Raw genomic sequence first — 14,267 nt, forward strand, 5'->3', positions numbered from 1 at the left:
TGACTGCTTCCCAAAAAACAGCTGTTGCATATGTTGGTTGTCAACTGAGGAACACTTTCCGGCGCAGCGATGTTGGTTCTAATAGCTGCTTGTGTGTTATTTGCAGTAGAGGCATGGATCATCACACAGAGGGCAGAGCAAAGACTAAGCTGGATGTGGCTGTATCCAAGTCCCCTCTTGATTAAGAGTAGGATTAGGAAAGAAGTCCTACACATATAAAACATTATAAAGTTGGATACATGGCATTTTACCTTATTGGAAAATATTCATGTATCTTATAAAAATATTGAGAGTGAATATATACTAAAATATCCAATCATCATCCAGGAGGTGACAACTGTGTCCTATCAAAGTTAGTGAATAACTTATTCTTCCTCTCATGTTAAGTTCACGTCCTCACTCAACCCCTGCATAATGCAAAATGCTGCAGTTTTGCATGTTCCTCTGTTCTAAGCACACTCTTCCCCTCAGCCTATTGGGTGATGGATCTAAACCAACTCCAGAAAGACAAGATCATATCACTGGAATAGTCTACATACTTTGTAATATATGCAAATGTCTTTAAACATGTATTTTAAAATGTATCCAAGGAAAAGTAGAATGAAGTTTTGTTTTTCATACCTATCTTTTTGTCTCTATCATTTTCTGACACAGTAATAATTTCGACTGACCAATGAATAACTGATTTATCAGTAATTAGAAAATGTAAGTGCTAATACATTACTGGATGATGGTAGGATATAGAGTTTCTTCCATTTACTCATTAGTCTAATGACTAATGGCATTATATATATATACATGTATATGTATATATATATGTATATATATATATATATATATTTCCTTTTGTTGTTATCATACATATATATTTGGCAAGGCATCTGCTTATTTGTATATGTACAAAAGATGCCAACACTGCATTATCTTTTTAAAAATAAAAGAAAAATGAAATGATTTTATAAGTTGTCTAGATTCTCTTTATTTGAGAATATTAGGATTACATAAAATGTAAGGAGATTTTATTTGAAGTCAGACTTGGGTTATAAGAATGATTTAAACAATATCCTGGTTACTCAGTACATGAATGCAGAAATGAATAATTATGTTGATGTTTGTAATATTCACAGGAGTAGAACACTGCTAATTCTATTTGGATGAAATAGTTCTTTTCAAGAAAAGAAACATCAAAGTAAGAGAAGAATATCATAAATTTGAAAAGAAGGCCTACAAATTAAGGACAGATTTTTGTATAAGGGAATAAAAGACAATTACGGTATATCTTACTTTGCAAGAGATCTGTCTGTAGGCACTGGAGAACCCTTAAGCAGGATACTGATATAACTATAGATGTGATTTAACTACAACATAATGAATGTAGAAGTTGTGTATGTGGGGGCAGGGGTTGGTTCTTACAAAGAATCAGGGCCTGGGACTTGAGATTATCCCATAAAAGTCCAGGATGCATTCATTTATGAAACAGATACAAGGTAGGGAAGCCACAGGAGAGATTCTAGAGGACTGATGGAAGGATGAGCCAAATGAAGACACACCCTGAACATAAGTGTAACCCACTTAAAAAGAACAGAGAGGTCATAAGTGCCCTTGGGAAGAACTTAGAAAAGTGGGGCTAAAAAGTCAGATTCCGAAGACTGAAGGCTCAGAGCAGAGGCTAGAAGTAAGGCCAGAGTGTGAGGAAGTCAAAAGGATCCTTGCTTGAGTGAAAGACCAGAGAGCAAGGGGTAGGGCACATGTCTGTTAATTTGGTAGAAGGTTGGTTATAGCTCAGGGCAGATGAAATGGCCTTTGAGGAGTCATTGAAATGTGACAAGGAAAGGAAGATCAGACCTGGGCCTTAAGCAATATGGAAAGGACAAAAATCAGGGAAGAGATGGCTCCAGAAAAAAAAAAATGTGTCCTTCAGAGGCCAAGAAAGAAAATGATAATGCGTGTTGCTTCACATTCAGGTCTGTGAAACTGGAGGAGTTTGGGCCAGAGAGCAAGGCACGGTACTCCGAAGTCTTTTGAGGTGAGCTGAATCAGTTATATGCTCCCGACTGACAAATTCCTCTTCCCAGTGTGTTAACACAGTGGGGCTAAAACACCAACCATGGACTCTTCAGGGTATGGCCACTTACTTCCCAGCTCTCTTTATTTTAGTTTCTTGTTTTTAAACCAAATGCAATATTTGCAACACATTTCAATGTATTTCTTTTTGAAATTAAATATTTAAATATTCTAGCTGTTCTATCTTTAAATATTAAATAATGTCTCTTGGCCTTCTCTGTCTGTGTGTTTAACATCTCCAGAATCAAGCAGATACAGAGCAACATTATTCCAAAATGTGTCCATTTTAAACATGTAGACTTTTCTCATCAATTTGCTTAAGATTCATAGGTCTTCATGATTACAAAATATCTAGACATGATTTAACATGTATTTTTAAATATTAACCCATTTATACAAGAGATTTAGGCATCAGAAGATTCACACATACTTGGATTGTCTTATTTACTATTCCTGTTGCTGTTATAAAATACTTATTCCCGGGAAGTCCAGGCAGCAGAAACCGGAAGCAGCTAGTCACATCACACTCACAGTCAAAAAGCATCAAATGATGAACACTTGCTGTTGCATCTCCCTTGAAACATGTCAGGGTCCAAGCCACAAGATAGTGCCACCCACAGTGGGCAATATTCCCAGTGTCAATCAATGCAATAAAAATAATCCTCCACGGGCATGACAAGACACTTGTCTCCCAGGTAAGTCTTGATTCTTACCTGGGAGTGGACAATTAGCAAGATGTCTGTCTTTGAGTTTATATTGTTGTGAAGAGACACCATGACCATGGCAACTCTTATAAAGAAAACATTTAATTGAGGTGTCTCCCTTACAGTTTCAGAAGTTCAGTCCATTATCATGATGGGGAGCATGACGGCCTGCAGGCAGATGTGCTGCTGGAGCTGAGAGTGCTACATCCTGCAGGCAATGGAAAGTCAACTGACTGTCACACTGAGAGACACTTGAGCAAAAGAGACCTCGAAGCTTGCCTACACAGTGATATACTTCCTTTAACAGGGCCATATCTCCTAATAGTGCCACTCTCTTTGGGGAGCCGTTTTCTTTCAAGCTGCCACAATGTCCAAATAAGAACAGAGGTCACCTAACCCAATTACCAGTGTATCAAATCTACTTCCTGAAATGGAAATTCAACTCTACCTTATTTTTCATGAATGGAATAATTCTCTTGTAAGATGGGAACCATTAAATATGTAATTTTAAGATATGGTAATAATTTTTTAATACCGTAGACTATCGGATCTTAGAGAAAGGCTTTATTTCCAAATTCTCTCTACAGATTTTTTTGTCACTTCTCTTAAAAAACTAATTAAAATTTGAGGAAGAATCTATTTTAAAAATCTAATTTGACTTATTGCTTGTAAAAATCTGATAAAAGGCCAATTCACCTGGGGAGTATTACTTTAGCATACTCTTCATGTCTTTAGAGATTCACCATTAGTGACACTGCTTTTAACTTTCATTGAATAGTGATATGAATACTGACTACACAGACTAGCTGTGTTTTGGTCAAAATCTGCCCAAATGAATATATTCACATAACAAATTTATGTTAAATTTTGGCTACTATGGAAAACCAGAGATGTTACATTTCTCTATTATTAAATATATAAGGAAACTGGGCTATCCACTGCTTGTATTTATTTAAAATATACAGATTAATTAATTGTATTCCATATTTGTAGGATAAAGGTTTTTGTTGATGTTCTTAATTTCTATATGTCTTAATCCTTATTTCCTCCATAAAGCAGATTATAAATACCCCAAACTTGCACATTTATGTTTTTAATACGTCTTCAAAAGCCAATTATAAAGGCCAGTGAGATGACTCAGTGGATAAAAGTGCTTGTTGTACAAGTCTAATGATGTTCTTTGAATCCACAGAACTCACCAAACAACAGCAGCGAATCATGATGTGGAATGCTGCGTCTGTATTTTCTGCACGCCTATGGTAAGGTGGGTAGTGGAGCAAAAATTAGACCAGCTAGGTTGGCATTGTAGAAACAACAGGAAATACTTTGGCATAGAAAGTGGACAGAGCACCAACTTCTCAGAGTTGTCCCAACTTCTCCATGCGCACCTTACTACATTTGTGTGGGCATGTATGCAAGCATGCACATCCACAATAATAACAAGTTTTGAAAACAATGCTTAAAATGTTAATAAACAGTAACTTGATGGAACTGTTCATCCACATGCAGTGTGGCACATGCCTTGGAATGGTACCCCACCCAGTACCACATTCTCTTTTTCTTTCAATATCTAGTTATTAGACAAAATAAAATTGGTCAAATAAGATAAAATACATTTTCCTCAAATCATACAGTAGAATAGAAAATGTAGTAAGTTATCGTCAAAAATTGCATACATTCTTAAGTCTCATGAAAAATCTTAGAAGTCTATAACATACAGTAAAACATGGCATGGCTTAGCTATCCTAAAGCAAGTTAAATCCAAGAAGTCCAAGAAATTTGAATGTTGAAATTACCAAGTAAAATGAATACCAATTCCTGAAAATGGCAAATAGAAGCCAGAATAGTCAATCTACGTTTATATCTGCATGAAGTAAAACACGGAATTCAGGCAAAAATATTAAAAATAGAGAAAAAAGAAAAGGAAAGACAAGAAAAAAGAAAAAGGAAAACTATCAGTTCCCCATACCTTGCTCCTATAATGCACACTTGCCAATTTTATTGAATTATTTAAATATATCTCTATTTGTTTATTTTGTGTGTATATATATATATATATATATATACATACATATATATATATATATATATATATATATATATATATATATCAACAAACAAAGCCAAAAATAATATTATCTTTTTTGGCAAATAAGGAATGAAGGACATTTTTTCATCTTTTACAGTCAGCATGGAAAGTTAGGTGTGGTGGGATCTAAATGAAACTCTAGCAGTTGGGAGATGGAGGCAGAAGGTCCTAGACATTAAGATCAGCCTCAGTTATATATCAAGTTATAGCATAACCTGGATACAGGAGAGCCTGTATGAAAAAGACCAAATGAATGTATATGTGCATGCATGATGGAATAAATAAGTAATAAATAAAAAAGGTACATATATAGTTTCAATCATAATGGTGATTTTTGTATTAGGTTTCAGCAAACAATCTGGAATACATAACGCTCTTATTTCCTTTCTTGTCTATTTCCAGGCTTGGCTCTCCTTGAGGGAGACACTTTGTCATTTCAGTGCCAAACATAATTTCCAAAGGTACAATGCCTGAGACCATAATCTCAAATGTTGAAATTCCTCCAAAACTAAAACTCTGAGTATGTCAATTCCCTAGAATTAAATTCTCAAACATTGAAATCTTGAAACTTAAAACTGGATAAACTATAATTATCATTAGTAAAACAAAATAGAACAAAACAAAATAAAATAAAATACTATATAGGAGAGTAGAATGCTCTGGACACACACACACACACACACACACACACACACACACACACACACACACACACACAGATTTTCATGATAATTGCATCATGTTTAGGGAACCAGTATCTCTTAATTTGCAGAGCATTGTCTTGCTTATTGCTCTGGGGTTGTTTCCAGAGTATAGCACATTATACAAGTAAATGAAGTGTAGATGTGCCCTAGGTGTCGGCCAGTACCTTAAAATCAACCAGGGTCTTGGGCAGAATGCATAAGATGAACTGGTCTCTCTCTGAAGCTAAGGTAGTTTTCTTCTGGTTCCTTGAACATCAGAATGTCTGGTAGCATCAAACTCTAGGGCTTAGATCCCTATTTGGTTTTAATTTGTCAAAAGAATTACATTGTCTCTGTATTCTTTCCTTCCTTCTTTCTTTCTTGCCTGACTACTTGCCTGTCTGCCTGTCTTCCTTCCTTTCTTTCTCTTTTTTAAGTTTTTGATAAAATACCTGATGGAAACAATTTACAAAATGGGTTTACTTTTGTTCCAGTTTGGTGGTATATACCATCCTGGGTGGGAGGAAGCATCCCGGCAGGGGTAGGAATCGTGAGGTAGCCGTTTGTTAGGGTGATAATTTGTTTGTGTTCTAACAAATACAGCTTCCTTAGAGTCAGAGGGTGGAGCTAGTTACTAGTTAACCATAGAGGTCTGGAGGTCTGTACAGAGAGGAAACAGGAAGTGATAAGGCGGGCCTGAGATAGGCTCTCAACCCTTTTGGTCAGAGGATCCAGAGAGGTAAGAAATCACTGGTGGCTGCTCCTCTGCTTCTCTGATCTTGCAGGTTATTACCACAATATCTGACTCATGTTTTTTATTGATAAGACTAGTTAGGGTCACAATTCAGCTGTCATATTTTGTCTGTAGATAGGAAATAAAATTCAACAAAGGCTGGTACTCAGTTTTCTTTCTCCTTTCTGTTCAGTCCAGGAACCCAGCCCAGATAAGGATGCCTTCCAGAGTATGGTGGGTCTTTCCACTTCAATTTGACCTAATTTAGAAACCCTCACGAAACTACCAGATAGAGGATTTTAATTCCTGTTATATTGATAATCAGCCATCTCAAATGACTACATATCTACAGATACAAATCTGGACTCACGTAGTTAGTGATATGGACTTTTGCATTGTTTTCAAACGTACGTTTTACAAATATGTTGTTTCTGTTCATAGCTGTTAAACTTGTGTTGTTATACCTGAGGGTTTAAGTTTGTAAAACTAGGACTGTTATTTATACTTACTTGTTTAAAGTGGCAATTATGCTGTTTTGCTTTTAGAATGTTGTGAAATAAATCCCCTTAATATGTACATGAAGGGTTTTTTCAGTAATTTTAAATTCTTTTCCATAATCATATTTTGGGAATTTTTATCTTTAGATATATTGATCTTTCCATATTTCAGCACTTGAGATATAGTACTCAGGATTATGTCATTCAAAATCATTCCTCAAACCCAGTTTAAATCTGACTTTTTTATGGCCACAAATTAGGGGCCACTGGCCAGCAGCTAAGACACATACCAGTGGGCAGAAGGGACAGTGATTTTCCACTGTTCACCCGCAGAACAGAGAAGAACTGTCTTAAATCATACTACCAATCCTTTCCTCAAGTCTCATTGAGGAATTTATTTACAGGATCTGTGAAAGTATCCACTGACAAGATTATAGGAATCTTAAAACGGTCAGACTAATCTGGACCAATTTCTGAAATTTCCTGGGAGTCAGCATTTCCTCAGCTACCTGGGAAGTGTTCAGAAGGATAACCATGCAGTCAGCATCAAAGATCTGTTAGCAAAGACCACAGCAGGCTAGATCATGCTCAGCAAATAACATTTCATGTGTGTTTACAGAGTGTCTATTGTTGATAACTTTTTTTCATCAAGTAAATATTATAGAACATTTGCTATATTTCTGATACTCTAACAAACCAGGAAACACAAATGTATCAGCAGCAAAACAGTAAATGTGGTTAAGTATGTGTCTGGAAGTTCAGGAGATTTGAGAAAGTCAAGAAATTATCAAGTAAGAATATGGGATATTGAAGCACTCAGACTTAGATATAAATGATGAGATAAGAATTCTGTGACCATGATTATGGTCAAGACGTTTTTGAAATTCAGTAGACTTTAAAGGGGCCTTTATGGCTAAATAAGTAAACTAATAAATAAAATAAACAAAATATGACTAATTTCAAAGCAAGCAGTCGCAAGGGCCAATGTCTATGAAAAGGCCAGGTAGTCAGCTTCAAAGATCATCTTAAAAAAATTAACACCACATAACATACTTTAATTAGCTTAATAGTTACAACAAATTGACCTTGATCATCATGCCTTAAATGTATCACCCCACCACACACACATAATACAAAATAGAATGAAACAAAAACACTCCCTAACCCAACCAGACAAGTGGTCATTACATTTCACCATTTTGTCATCCAAGCCCATATCCTGCTAGGTACTAACTGCCTTTGAATATCACTTTGACTTTCCTCTATAAATTGTCAAGTTTAGGCCACTGCTATTTGGTTCTTTCTAAACACATTTGAAATAGCTGGGCTTTCTATTATTTCTGCTACTACAACATAGGAAATGCACCATGAGGTATCTTCTATTTCCAAAGATCCTAACATTCACATCGATCTCTTATTCATCATTCATAATGCACATAGAAATACCAATTTCTTTATAACCTTCCTTAATCCTGAAGCAGGTTCTGAATTCTTATAGCTGTTGCGCACAGTTGATATATAAAGGCCTTGACTACTAAATACATTTGTTCTGATGCTTTTATGACTTCTTTAACTTTAGTTTATTTGTTTTCTTCTACAATATAAATCCACATAAAATTAGGTAATGTTAGCTGAGGTATTTATCTCTGTACTCCCTTCTTTCCGCACCTCAGTTTATGCCCAAGTAACCCATTCAGGCTGTAAATATTAGGTTGAAAGGAAAGAGTAACTGAAAGCTTCTGCTTCATATACAAGTGTGCTTTTGATGCAACAGAAAGAGAGCAGATTTGCATAATTTTGTGAGAAGGATGCTAGAGCATGGCCTTTGGTCTGTTGTGGGGATAGTTGTAAGTGACAGAAAACCTCAAGGATTGATGTTTTCTGAGAGAAGAATAGAAAAATTCATGTCTGGATGAAGATCACAATGATAGCAAGCCTTGTGGAGAAGCATTCAGGATTATTAGCAACTTCTTTCTGTGTTGCTGTGGTAGAAAAGGAGGGAGGTCAGGGCCTCAGAAAGCAAGACCCATGAAGGCAAACAAAATTATTACAAATCCCCAGAATCTGTTGGTGAGGGCCTTACATACCATACACATACATCTTCTTGGTATGTAGAAGATAAAATATAGAAGACTGGAAGTTTGATAATTAGAAATAATGAATGATTGATTTTAGTCGTGATAGAAACAGAAAACATCCCATCACTTACAGTGTATAGCTATTGAGTAGAGCTTTCTACTTTAAAGCATCCTAAAGTTTGATGGGCTAATCAGTGCTTTTAGTGATCAGAGTTTGTTATTTCTAGTTTAGTGTTGGGTATGGAAGTCACTATCTTGCAAATTATCAGCCCTCAAAACCTGTGTGTGTGTGTGTGTGTGTGTGTGTGTGTGTGTGTATGGACATTATACAGACTCAACAGATTATATTTATGAATACATGTATATGCTTATAATATATTTATGCAGTAACAATTGGAGAAAGAGGCTATGAAATTGAAGGAGAGTAGGGAGGAGATCCATGGAAGGGTTTGGAAAGAGGGAAAGGAAGGAAGAAATGTGAAAAATTATAACCTCAAAAATAAAAAGAGATACATTATCATCATGAGAAATGGGTCAACTCATGGGGTATGAATTTGAACACAAATTGCTTGCCCTGACATGTCTCTGGTCTCCCCTTTACTTCTGGTGCAATGCATTGATTTCACCAACAACTACATAATGCTGTTCATGTACTAGGAACAGTCTAAGCACATTACCAGAATAAACTCACTAAATCTGTATAAAACTTTATGAAGCCCTATTTTGAGTTGTTAGTTAGGGCTGTCCAAGAGGTTCCTAAAACATACATTCTATTGCTGTTGTTCTGGTTACCAACCCAGATGTGGGAAGTAAGTCCCTATTGCTGAAGATACAATGCATCTTAGCAGTACAGGCACAAAGACTCCAGGATGGAACTGAACCAAATGGCCCCTCACTAAGAACTAGCTTTCACGGTAGCAGAAGGTAACAAAGGAGAAATGCAATGAATAGCTGTATCCAGCTATGACATGTATGAACCACATCAACACCAGCATGTCATGACAACCCTATGGGTGCAGTAGTGACCTGTATTCCTTGGCAGTGACCAACAGCTTTTGAATTGGCTTCAAGACCCACTCAACAAGAGAAATAATGTGCCTATCTTATAAACCAGTAAAATCATGTGTATTGGTGGAGAATCTACATCCAACAATTCACTAAACCAGCATAATCCCTAACAATAATCTATGAACATTTGTCCTTATACCCAGAGATAACTGGAGTCTTCACCCCTCATCATGGAATCTTATCTTTGCAGCAGAAAGAAACCATTACAGAAAAACTACAACCAGTCAACATATAGAGTTGTGGAGTCCAGTCCCAATGGATACATCTATAAATCACTTCTGCAGTTAAGGATTAGGGTTATTGCAGAAGAGGGGGCTGAAGGAGTGTAAGAGCCAGAGGATCAGGGAGCTTGCTGAGAGATTATGTTTCCTGGTAATATCGAAGCTACTCCCATAAAGTCTCACCAACAACACTACCCAAACACGAGATGAAAAAAGATAATAATATCAATGAACATGCAAAACTGGATGGGGAAAAGTCCACAAGGCTTCAACCCTGCAAAAAGAACTAAAAGCAACTGAGGAAAGCTGGGAGTGGAAGAGATGATCTTCTCTACATAAGAGCGCACCAACTGTTTGTCCAGTGCCAAATCGTCAGCACTGTAGATTAGAATTAGTGGGGCTTCACCTAACTATCTAGGAGTATACTCCCTTCTGCCCACACTTAAGCACAATGATAAAAGGTAAATAGAACTATGTATTAGCATGTCTCCAGACAATGGAAGTTGCATTGTCTAATTATCCCCACAGTTGTAGAGAAAAGAGACTGAGACTTATATGTATATATTAAAGGAATGCTTTAAGGCTGCTTAAAGCATTCCTCCTCAGTTCAATTGATGTGAATGATGAGTTGTGTGTGAGTTTCTCTGACACTTGCCCTCTGTCTCTGGACTTGCAGGTTAAAGCCCTTATTCTGTATGGTTTCCTTGAGATTTGACTGTACTATAAGTCGTAAGGAACAAGGTGCATAACTATAAAAGCTTTCTGGCTGCTATGCAAGAAGGAACATTTTTAACATGGGAATGGCATGACTAAAACCTATAGGTTTTTCTAGAGTCAAAGAGAAGCAGATGAGGAGAAAGGCCATCCTGCTTCAGTAACTGTGTCACAGAAGCTGCCATTGAAGGAAAAGTCACTCGAGCTGTCAAGAAATTGGGTCCTTATTAGGAGCGTATAGACAATTTCTGTATACAAGTATGGGTAGTCTGGGGCACCACTCTTTTTAAAGTGAATGATGATGTAGCACAGTTTGGGGAAGATATTTCGACAGTGACTACAGAGAATCATGGCAATTCAAACCTCAAGAGTTCAAGAAATCTTTGGTACTCTCCTGCTATTTTTAATAACCACGTCTTAAGGATCTCCTTGTGTATCAGACACTGAAAATCACTTCAAGTGCCTACAAGGAGAGTAGTGTTATCCTCCCAGCAGCCAGAGGATAATAAACGCGATGAAACAAGGGCCAGCCATCACTTTGCTTCTGAACCATTCACAGTGGCTTCCACTGAATCCGAGGTGGGAAACCTTGCAAACTCAGGTGCTGTCTGGAAAAAGAATAATTGGCTGGCAGACTGTTAGAAACAGAAGAAACCACAAGAAAACTCACGGCCCTTACAAATCTGAAAACTGCTAGAAAGCAGAGTTTAGGCTTGACTCTTAAGTGAGATTTTCATGGAATGTCAGTAATATACATGTAATGAATCTAAGCAGAGACAAGAGGTAAATCTGAACACAGATTTTAGCTTGTCTTTGTGAGAAAATTGAATCAAAGAAATCCTCTTTTGACAATGAAGCTAAATTTTTCAATATTTTTTTTTATGATGCAGACAAGTTTGTTATGCAGGAAGTAATTTGGATTTTAGGTGAGAAGAGAGGAATCTGTCAAGCATAATGCCTGTACAGAGCCCCAGATAGTCTTCCTATAATTTTGATGACTTACATGGGTCCTGTGGGGTAGACATGGGAATTGAATGCTCTTATGCAGATATATCATAGTGACCAATGCATGCAACAAGCCACCTTAAAGCTTAGTGACTCAAAAGAACAATGGGATTGTTCCTTGTCGTTCTGAGGTTTGACAGACTACAGCTCTATGGTTCATTTGGTTCATGTGGTACACTATATTAATTTGACATGATGGAAATATCCAAAGTATCTTCTTCACACTGTTAGTAGTTGAGATAAATCCTATCGGGGTTCAACATATTGTTCACACTTGTTCACACTTTGTGTAATATCTGATTATTTGCCTTACAGTTTGGTCATCTCACAGATCAGCAGTTGTGTTTCAAAATGGAAGGTGCCAAAGTGGGATAGAACTATACAAAAGAATTCTTCACCTCTGTCCATGAATGCAGAAATTACAAATGAGAGTCTTGTTGATATTGTTTCAACTCATATAGACTCTAGAATCATAGCTATGTTATTGATATAACCTCATAATTCAGACCACTCAGTTAATATTAAGTAATTGAGTTTGCTTTTAGGGTCTAAAAGCAAGAAATCTTATTATTTTAATAATTAAGTGAAAATGTTAATGTTCTACTCTAATGAAAGACAGGTTTGTACATCTCTAAGGCATAAATAATATTTTTCCCATTGTAAAAAAACAGTATATGGAAGACTAGAAACTATGTTACTAGACCATCCCCCCATACACACACAAAATAAATACACCAGGATCTGTCACACATACTTTGTAAAAAAATTTAAACTCTTAATCTTTAGAAAATGGTTATGAATGCTAATGCATATGATGCTATTATTACTCATATTCATTTGGTTTTAACCACCACAATAGAGCAAAGTTTCCTTTTGTATTAATCCATAAGATTCAACACTCTAGAAAAGCACCTTGCTATAAAATACAGTGATATTTCCATGACCCTGTCCATGTTTGTGGGAAAGCAGAAGGTACATTGATTGAACAAACACTGTACTTCAAATGATGTGCTAGTTGTGTTCCATATACTAACTCATTTTGTCCTAAATGCAGCTCAGAACCAGAGTAAACAATAGGCTTCCTGCTTTTCCCATTGGAAATTTCACTAAATCCAAGTCTTGTTGCTTGTTAGTTCAAACTCCTAGTTAGCTGATCTGGTAAGTCATGATGTACTAAGACTTTTCTAGGTCAATATTTAAGTCTCTATTCTTCTCTTGATCTTATGACTACCATGTTTTCTTGCTACTGTGGACAATGGACTAGAATTTGGTCTTCTTAAACCTCCTTAGTATCTTTCTATCTCTGGGCAAGTTTCAAGAAGTTTGAGTTGTTACTATTACTACAGATCTCCAGGACTGCTTCACACTTAAGATTCTGCCTCCTAGCTAAAATCAATGGTGTGATTTTCCAGGATGAATCACATACAATTGCTGAGATAGAACCCATTTAGGCATCCGTGTTCCCTCATCAGATATAACACAAAGTCGGTCCCTCTTGAGGCTCTGAAGAAAGTCGCAGACAAGTGTTTATGCCTTTCTGGCCAGCCATCTTCTTGTGAATATCTGTACTGTATTCCTAGTCCAAGCCCCTTTACCTAGATGGATTCTATTCTGGGGTCTACATGCAGATCACTAAGATCCAGATCTCCATTTGAGAGAAAGAAGACACCTTGAAGTGCTTTTCTTCTCCCTAATATGTACTAGGAACTTCTCCATTCCTAGTGCTTCCCTTTCTCATTCTCAAGTCCCAGGGTCATTGGGACAGAAAGAACTTTTGGTTCAGCCTTCTTTGGCAAGGAGACGGACTCATTGTCTCTGAAAATCCTCCTACCTTCACTGGCACTTTTTCTATGGGGAGACAGACTGGGAAGAGCAATTGATTTCTTTGAGATCATGACTGCTTGTTTTGTTTAACTTGTTTCATGGATCAGTTGTGGAGCCCCTTCAAATTCTGCAGATCTCTCCAGGTCAGCTGAACTTTGGACACCTACTCATGTTAGATACAAGACAGGATTTTCATGTCCCACCTTTATATTTCATCATACCTTTCCACCTTTCTGCTCTACAAAACCCTAACTTTCAGATATATCCCAGTGAATATAATTTCAGCTAGATAATGTATTTAAATACATACTTTTTTTTTGTAGGAGGGGCAGGGTCTAATTATGTAGTCTTGGCTAGCCTGGATCTACCACCTATTAGACTAGGTTAATTTTGACCTCATAGAGATCCACTTGCCCTCGCTTCCCAAGTGCTAAGATTAAAAGCCTAACAGACTTTCCATTTAGGTCACAGATTACCATTCCCAAAGTGATGACATTTGCAATGACTCCCTCTCTTCCTGGTGCTTTTCAATGCTTGTGCATCAAGAAATGAAGGATAATGTAATTAAGCAAGAGAAGATTGTATAA

The 14,267-nt window shown here is 36.8% G+C and overlaps 1 protein-coding gene and 1 long non-coding RNA gene across 3 annotated transcripts in view; one reads left to right on the forward strand and one right to left on the reverse strand.

The window, feature by feature from the left end:
- The window catches only part of Dcc (DCC netrin 1 receptor), a 1,155,384-nt gene that overhangs the window by 261,001 nt on the left and 880,116 nt on the right, over window positions 1-14,267 (reverse strand). The gene's annotated exons all lie outside the window — the stretch shown is intronic.
- LOC143269616 (uncharacterized) overlaps window positions 6,127-14,267 on the forward strand; it is a 43,235-nt gene continuing 35,094 nt past the window's right edge. The window contains exon 1 of the long non-coding RNA XR_013046168.1: window positions 6,127-6,279. This is a non-coding gene — a long non-coding RNA (uncharacterized LOC143269616). The remainder of the gene's footprint in view (window positions 6,280-14,267) is intronic.

The sequence above is a fragment of the Peromyscus maniculatus genome, chromosome 19, assembly GCF_049852395.1.
Source record: "Peromyscus maniculatus bairdii isolate BWxNUB_F1_BW_parent chromosome 19, HU_Pman_BW_mat_3.1, whole genome shotgun sequence".
Classification (NCBI taxonomy): domain Eukaryota; kingdom Metazoa; phylum Chordata; class Mammalia; order Rodentia; family Cricetidae; genus Peromyscus; species Peromyscus maniculatus.